The following is a 7,281-nucleotide window of genomic DNA, read 5'->3' on the forward strand; positions in this document are numbered from 1 at the left end:
GCTTCCTCATGCTCACAGCCTCAGAGGCTGCCTGGATGTCCGACAGCCTGTCCTGTTAGAGGAAATGAAGATGGAGTAGGAGGACTTGACCCCCATCAGGAATGTGCATTGCTCTCCTGGCCTGGTTTAGTTTCTTTTTCCTACTTGCATCTCTTCAGATTTTCCACTGTTGACTCATCAGTGTGTAATTTCTGGCAGGTTCAGTGGTCCCGAAGCAACCTGACTCGGACAGGTGTTTGGTAGTAGGGGTGGGGGATAGGCTGAAGGGCTCAAGCAGGAATTTGGAAAGCTTGAGTAATTCTCCTTCCTCTGACATCAGCCCTTTCTGTGGCCTTGGGTAAACCATTTCACTTTGAGCCTTTTCCCATTTCTTTTAGAGAGATCTGGTAAATGAGATTTGGTAAATGAAGCCTTTACTCTCAGCTCTGAGATGGTTCTTTTCTCCATTTAAAAAAAACTGGTTGTCTGATTTAGAGGGATTCTTTAGTTGACCTATGCTTCCCTGGACCTGCTTTTGTTATCCTTACACAGTAGGAAGAGTTTGTAACTTGCATCACCTAGTGTTGGTACTGTTGTGAAGAGTGAAGGGGAAAAAGAATATGGAGGTGCAGGGGTGCAAAGGGTCAGAAGGGAGAGCAACCGCCAAGGGTTGATGGTATGCAGGATGGACAAGAAGAATCAAACTAGTGTCAGGGAGGCCAAGTGAGCCATACAAGGAGACTTCCAGCTACTCTTTTAGGATGAGCAAGTCCCCAAAAGTCTCAGAGAGGTGCTGGATTTCCCACACAGTTCTGAGAACAGGGGCCCAGAATTTTTTAAATGGATATATATGATATATATTTACAGTATGTGATATACAATATAAGATACTATATAAAGATATAATGTATAACATAATAAATAAATGTATATAAAATGCTAGGAGTTCCCGCATACTTAGATACTTCTGCTTCAAAGATACAATTCAGGCCCTTTTATAAGTGATTCAGAAACCTAATATGGGACTCAACTTCTACCTTGCTGTGAACTCCCCCAGTGTGGCAACAAATCCGTTCAGAGTTTCTTAGAACAGAGAAAATCCAACTGCGATGCTACGGAATGTTGGCTCCTCTGGTGTGTTCTTGGTTCCCCTCTCAGCAGTCTCTTGCTGTGGTTTCTCAGGTTACAGGTACAATTAGTGAGTTAAGGCTTTAATGTATGGGTAGATTCTTATTATTGTTATTGGCTTTAATGTGACTATGGCTTAAGTCTTATTATTTCTGGACTTTAGTCATTACTGTCATCATTAGATCTGCTGCTTAACAGTCATTCCAGGGCCAAAACCAACAAAACACCAGCAACTGGAATACTAAGGACAATATAATCAACTCTGTTATTCAGGAACTCATTAATTCAAATCCCAACTTAGAATTTATTAGAATTTCCCAATTGGATGTGCATTCAAATTTAACTTTGTTTTGTCAGAAGTAAAAGACTTTGCAACGCAAAATAAGAAACAAGAAGATCGTAGGAGGATGTTCACCCAACTAAAGAAAACAGTAGGATGAGAACATTGGGAACTCATTAGAAGTTTCCATTTACTTCAACAATTAGAAGCATGCATGTATACACAAAGATAGCACACTGTATTTTGCTGGCTTATTTTCCTCTCTGTCTTCCTCGTTAGACAGGGCTTGGGTTGAAGGATAGGAACAATGTTCCTGCACAGAGTGGACACTTAGCCTCTGCTAGCTAACTGGTAGATCTTTCCATGTTGCATGGAGGGCTTAGGTATTAGTCATACCTATGGGTTCTTTACCTAGATCTGTGTGTGTGTGTGTGTGTGTGTGTGTGTGTGTGTAACCTCTGTCAGTAGGATCCACTGAACCAGAGTTACTAGTGCAAGAGTTTTGCTGGGGATAATGTCTGTAAAAGATACAAGCAAGGAAGAGAAGGATTGTGCTAGAAGGGGCTCAGGCCATGATTTAAATCTGAGGAAGTCTTGGACAACCTAGAGGGAATCTCTGGAACAAAGATTGTCCATTAGAAGAGTCCCCCATTGGGCAAAAACAATGAGACCCTACTATCCCCACCATGCCTTGGTCATTGTCTGGGATCGCTGAAAACAAGAGCATGTACACATACTGTAATGGGCCGTATTATATCCTCCCCAAATCACTGAAGCCCAGTATCTCAGAATGTGACTGTAATTGGAAATAAGGCCTTGAAGGAAAGAGGTGATTAAGTTAAAATAGGCAAATAGAATGGGCCATAATCGAACCTGACTTGTGTCCTCATAAGAAAAGGAAATTTGGATGCACCAAGAGACAGCAAGGGCCTGCACAAAGGAAGGACCATGTGAGGACCCAGCCAGAAGGCAGTCGTCTGCAAGCCAAGGAGAGGGGCCTCAGCAGAAACCAGCCCTGCTGACAACTTTGATTTGGTTTCTAGCCTCTAGAACTATAAGAAAACACATTTCTGTTGTCTAAGCCCCCCAGTCTGTGGTATTTTGTTATGGAAGCCCTAGCAAACTGATAGAATCCTGTCGCTTTGCAGGAGTTTCCATGTTAGTGGAGGGTAGGAAGACAGCCACCAGCAACGAAGGGGAGTGCAGGGAAACTTGGGCACGCGAAGGAGGGACATGCTACTCAGACTGAAGAGGATGGTGTCAGGAAAGAATGCCCAGGGGTGCCTGGGTGGCTCAGTCAGTTAAGCCTCAGACTCTTGATCTCAGCTCAGATCTTGACCTCAGGGGCATGAGTTCAAGCCCCGTGCTGGGCTCCGCACTGGATGTGGAGCCGGCTTTAAAAAGGAATGCCTGGAAGAAGTGTAGCAGAGGAGTCCTAGGAGTTGAGTAGGGAGGAACTAGGAGGAGAGGAGCACAGGCGGAGGGACTGTCTGGCAGGCCAGCCTGGAGACAGGAAAGAACACGGCGCCCATCGTGGGCGAGTCATCTGAAATGCAGGGATGGAGAAAGCGGAAGCGCTATTGTGTGGTTCTGACACAAGCACACCAGGGGCTACAGGAAGGAGATGTTATTCATGACAACACTGATAATATTTTGCATAGCCCTTTACAGTCTGACAAAACACCTTCTTGTGCCTTATCTGTCCGTGTCAACAGGAGGGTTGAATCATTTCATATGGCAGGCAAATGAGGGTCGAGAGGCTACATAGTTTGTCTGTGGCCTTCCAGGAAGTTAGTGCTAAGGGCCTAACGCTCAGGCCCTTTCCTGCCCAACTCTGCGTGCGATGGAGTGTTAGGGCTGCGCTTCTGTGCCTCAGACCTTGCTCAGAGCCACACACGGGGCAGTGTGGGGACAGGAGTGGCTTAAGTGTGGTGAGTCCTACTGGACAGGAAGGACCTGGAGGAATAGAGCCCCTTGCATAACAAGACCACAATATCCTAAACACAGCACCTCCAGGAGAAGAGTTCTGGCCTCTGTGGAAGTGTGTATCTCCTTAGTCGTTCTGTCCCTAATTACTGTCCAAGGTCTCTTAGTATCAGTCAAATGGATACAGGGTAATACACCCCCACAATCAGCACTGGGGCCTTCCTGCCGCTCAGGCAGGACACCTCCTAATTCCAGGAACCTCATCCAGGGATCGGCATTGCGACCCCCTCTGGAGCTGTGCAACATTGCAGGGGTATCCCCTTTGGGTTGATGCCTCTGAGAGGTGAAAGAAGAATTTAAAAATTCAAGCTGTCATACATAAGAGAGTCTTTCTATCAGGTTGGGACAGATAGTGCTTAAGATCTGGAGAGGGGGAGAAAAGAAAGGTTGAAGCAGACCTTCTCCCTCCTCGCTGTAATCCTATAACAGATGCTGTCAGTCCCCCCATATCCCGGGGCTTTAACTGATGGTCTCTGGCCTAAAAAGAGCTGTCAGTGCCCAGAGGGCATTGCTAGAGGGCATTCTCTAGATGCCAGAGACCAAATGCCCTCCTCTGCTCTAGGCTGGAGCTGCCATGGAGTTAGTGTCCCCAGGAACAGCTCTCAAACATTGTCTAATGGAAATTAGTGGAAAAGTACCCCAACTCCTTCCTTTCTTGTGAGGTAAGTACACTGCTTCCCAGAATTCTCCAGTCAAATTAAGCTCTGGTTGTCTAGAGTGGTGACTTGCTTAATATCACAACTTTTTTTTGGTATCTGTTCCTTCCTGATCTCACATCTGCACTCCCCTACCAGTGTTTCCCAGGGTCACCTCCCAAATACACAACTCACATCTCTGATCCTTGTCTCGTGGTTTGCCTCTGGAGAAACCCAAACTACAGAAACCTTCCCTGTCCAGTAATTTGTTGTTGTTATGTGTATGTGTGTTTTGGTTTGATTTCTTTTTTCCTGCCACTTTGAACATTATGCATAGTGATGGAGAGGAGAAAAGAGAATGATACAGAAATATAATTCATTCACTCATGCATTCATACATTTTTCACTCAGTAAATACCTATTAAGTGTCTATTTCATGCCAAGCACCATGCTGGGGGGCAGTCAAGAAATCTCATTTCCTAGGACTCTCAGAAACCATCCGTCATTCAAATCCCAGCTCACACAGCCCCGCCAGCACTGCCGGGGAGGGGACTGTGTTATGAGAGGAGACAGCGTGTCAAAGAGGTAGAGCCTCAAAAGGGGAGGAGAAGACAGAAGTTCTGGGATTGTGGAGGAGGGGAACAACAAGAGTAAATAAAGGCCGGCCGGCGGTGGGATGGGGATTCACCCATGAAGGGCAAAGGCTCTGGGTGGGCACATGCGTCACCTTGTGAACACCTGATTTTGGGGGACATCTAGTCAGGGCTGAAAAGGGCGTCAGAGGTCATGAGTAGATCTCCTTCACTTTTCTCCGTAGGAAACCTAGAACCAAAGGAAAGACAAAATAATTTCCTCAAATCATTATGCTGTGAGTGTTCTTTCTCTTGAGAGAAATAAGTCTTGATCAGTGTTTCTTAAAGTTTTATTCATTATTGCCCAAGACCCTTTTAAGAATTTTTTCTTAATTACTTCTCCCTAGTGAAAACTTAATACCACAGACACAGTGTGCATCCGTTGTGTACTGTGGGTCTGTGTGCTGTAGACATAAAAAGAGTAAGATGTTCTTTTCAATCCCCAAGAACAAATATTTGCTCCCCTGGGGGCGATATTGCTCTTGTTGAGAATGCATGGGATAGAGAGGCCAGATGCGGACAGGTTACTGAGGCCTTGAAGTTCCTGGATTTGGTGCAGTGTGCAATAGGGACCCATAAGAGCTTCTTTTTTTTTTTTTTTTAAAGATTTTATTTATTTATTTATTTGACAGAGAGAGAGATCACAAGTAGGTGGAGAGACAGGCAGAGAGGAGGAAGCAGGCTCTCTGCTCAGCAGGGAGCCTGATGCGGGGCTCGATCCCAGGACCCTGAGATCATGACCTGAGCTGAAGGCAGAGGCTTTAACCCACTGAGCCACCCAGGCGCCCCCCCCCATAAGAGCTTCTTGAGCAGAGGGATGCAGTGAGGAAAGAGGCGGAGAGCCTATCCCACATAAGAGTGTCCATGAAGCACTCTGTCCTAGCTGCTCTCCCCGCACTGTCAATGTCATTATGAAAAAGGCCAACCTGGCTCTCCTATATCCTTATGGACAGTTTCAGTGTGTGTTCAAACAACTATTATTATAGTTGTAATGTGCCATAACCAGCTTTATTTTTTTTTGTTTTAATTAAACAAGCATTTATATAGAGCTTGTTATGTTCCAGGTATTATGCTAAGCACCATATAAATTATGAGTTCTTTAATCTTATGAGAGAGGTGTAATTATTATACCCATTTTACAGATAGGAAAACTGAGGCACAAAAAGTCTCTTGTCTGAAGGCACATGGCTTGTAATGATAGAGCTGAGATTCCAACCCAAGCCGTCTGGCTCCAGAGTCAGTATTCTGAACCACTGCACTATGATTTGTTAAAGTAGAACCTCTTTGGGCAAGGTGTAACCATAATTCAGTCTACACCCAGTGTAGGGTACCAATATGGATTCATGGACCTCTTGCAATAACTCTAATAGAGCCAAGGACTGCAAGTTGGAAACTGGGGAGCTAGAAGACTTTTAATGTCTGTTTGACTCTTAAGTTCATAATTTTGGTAGAATTTTTAAAAGGGGGTGGGAGTTAAGTCCTCTCAATTTTAGCTCATGTAACTGGAACAAACCAGCCAACCTCAGACTCCCTTCTCAGTAATGAGCGGAAGAGGCATCTTCCTCTGTGCTATCTACAGAAGAAATGTAACACAGGGGCTGTAACTAAGTCATGTATATGAGTCTCTGGTGAAGGACATATGTGCCCTTGAACTTGAAACTGGAGAAGCAATGAAACCAAAATCATATGCTCATGTTTTACTATTTGACCACACTTGAACTTTCTTCTCTCCACGCTTTTGATTGTTACCAATGAATGAGATAAATTTTTTAAATATTTATTTTAGTTCACAGAGGACTCATTTACCTGCTATAATTTATAATTTTTCCCATTAATTTAAAAAATCTGTTCTTTTTTAAAATTTAAACCAAAACCTGTTTTCTCCATGTGATCTTATCCTACTTCTCTAGAAGGGAGTCCAAGATGATGAACCACGAACTAACTCCAGAAGAAATTCCTCTCCAAACCTATCTTCCTGTTGCTTTCCTGTCCATATATTTATTGAACATCTGCTATATGCCAGGCATTCTGGTAGGTGCTGGAAATATCGGGGTCAACAAGTCATAACTCCTATCCTTATGGAACTCACAGATGAGTAGGGTGGAGACAGATATATACAGAAATCATGACAATGTGGGGATATATTAATATACATACCATATGCTCCATGATCTTATCAGCCTGCAGACTTTTGCACATGTTGTTCCAAGACTGGGGATGTACATCCTTGGCATTTTGGCAGGCTGATTCTTGTGGGATGGAGCGTAGAGCACCTGGTAGGGGGATATCAGAGAAAGCTTCCTGGAGGAGGAATGTGTAGGTTGAAACTTAAAGGATTAGAGAGCTTGGATGTCAATGCTGATCTCACTGGCTAAATGGGGTGCCCCCCGCTTTGTGGATCTAGCCTTCTGTCCAAACTGTTATCCTAGCAAAAAGTAAATATTTGTGAATGATGTACAAATAGTACGTCTCATTATCTTGTAATCATCTATAAACTAGCTACCTTGTCCACAAGACTGGAGCTCTCTGAGGGAAAGGAGCATGTACGATTGGTTTATCTCTTCATCTTTATCAGTAAGGAGAGTGTCTTGCCATAATAAGCTCTCACTGTGCTTGCAGATTCAAGGACAGTTGGAGGCAT

This window comes from Mustela nigripes, chromosome 14 (genome assembly GCF_022355385.1).
Source record: "Mustela nigripes isolate SB6536 chromosome 14, MUSNIG.SB6536, whole genome shotgun sequence".
NCBI lineage: Eukaryota > Metazoa > Chordata > Mammalia > Carnivora > Mustelidae > Mustela > Mustela nigripes.